Here is a 1,777-nt window from a genome sequence, read left to right as displayed (position 1 = left end):
GGGAAGGTCTGCCTAGAGCCCGTTGAAAGCTCTCCAGATGCCCTGGGGTGCTGGAGAACTCTGCTCCTCACCATTGCTCCTTCATAACCTCTTGCCAAGTTGCCTAAGCCTGTTGCAGGTTTCAGGGCACTCACTCACAGACATCTCATTTGATCTTCACAGCAGCCTCGTGAAGTGGACAGGCAGGCATTTTTACTCCCATTTTGTAGATGAGGCAACTGATCACTAAAAAGCAACAGAGTCAGCAACCCCACCCTCACCCAAGACTGCTCACCCCAACCTTTTCTCCAAATCAAGAGTGAGGCTGATGTTCGTACTCTTCAGCACCCTGGGTCTTGGGTCCGGCTCAGTTCTTTTGTGAAGATGGGGCAAGAATGTGGCTCATTCCACGTTGCATTCCCTATCCCAACCCATGCCTGCAAAGAAAGAGAAGGAGCCCCCAGTGAGAAGAAATTCTAAAGCATCCCCGAGGGACCTCTGGAGAAGCTGTTTGATTTATTCCAGTCCCTACTGGTACTCTGTGCCACATTTATAAACGTCAGCACTGAAAATGAAGTTCCCACTGCCCTGGCAGCTGCCGGTTGCTGCTGTTGCTCACCAAGGGTTCAGATAAAGTGTCCCCACCCCTTGATTGATAGGCAGCTGAGAATAAAAGAAAAATAAAAGCCCCCTGGAGCATTGATGGAAGGGAGAAGGCAGCTTCTTAAAAAGAGAAAGGGTGTGATGCAGAAAGGGCTGGTACCAGTGGAAGGTGGGAGAGGGGGCATCTGTCTGTTTGTGTCTGTCAGCCTATAAAAAAAAGACCCCGTTGTTAAGGGCACGTGGAAAATAAATAACCTCCATGGGTGACAGAGTGAGACCCTGCCTCAAAAGAAAAAAACGAAAAGGAAAGGGGAAAAGAAGAGAATAAATACTTCTGCTTATGCGGAGAGAAGAAAGGTGGTGAAATCCATATTTCATTTCAGGGGCTCTGCCACAGGAAGAGGGAAGGAGGAAAGGAGCTTGGTGAGGAAGTCTTTGTGACCTCTGTGCTTCTACGCTTCTGAGCAGGATCTGCTGTCTTCTGGGGTCTGGGACAGGGATGAGGCTGGCAGAGACTTAGAACAAAGGACGTTGGGCATGATGGCTCATGCCTGTAATCCTAGCACTTTGGAAGGCTGAGGTGGGCGGATCACTTGACGTCAGGACTTCGAAACCAGCCTGGCCAACATGGTGAAATCCTGTGTCTCCTAAAAACACACAAAAATTAGCCAGGCATGGTGGTGGGCACCTATAATCCCAGCTACTCAGGAGGCTGAGGCAGGAGAATTGCTTGAACCCAGGAGGTACAGGTTTCAGCAAGCCAAGATCACACCATTGCATTCCAGCCTAGGCAACAGAGTGAGACTCCGTCTCAAAAAAAAAAAAGAACAGGCCAAGTGCAGGTGGCTCACACCTGTAATCCCAACACTTTACGGGGAGGCCAAGATGGGTGAATCACCTGAGGTCAGGAGTTCAATACCAGCCTGGCCAACGTGGTGAAATCCTGTGTCTACTAAAAATACAAAAATTAGCCAGGCATGGTGGCAGGTGCCTGTAATCCCAGCTAGGCAGGAGGCTGATGCAGGAGAATCACTTCAATCCGGGAGGCTGTGGTTGAGGCAGGAGAATTGCTTGAACCTGGGATGCAGAGGTTGCAGTGAGCCGAGATGGCACCATTGCACTCCAGCCTGGGTGACAAGAGCAAAATTACGTCTTTAAAAAAAGGTCCTAGAGGAGACTGGAAAAAGATGAAAGG

Source organism: Mandrillus leucophaeus, unplaced genomic scaffold, assembly GCF_000951045.1.
Source record: "Mandrillus leucophaeus isolate KB7577 unplaced genomic scaffold, Mleu.le_1.0 Scaffold379, whole genome shotgun sequence".
Lineage (NCBI taxonomy): Eukaryota > Metazoa > Chordata > Mammalia > Primates > Cercopithecidae > Mandrillus > Mandrillus leucophaeus.
The sequence above is the reverse complement of the archived record's forward strand: the minus strand, read 5'-3'. Positions refer to the sequence as shown.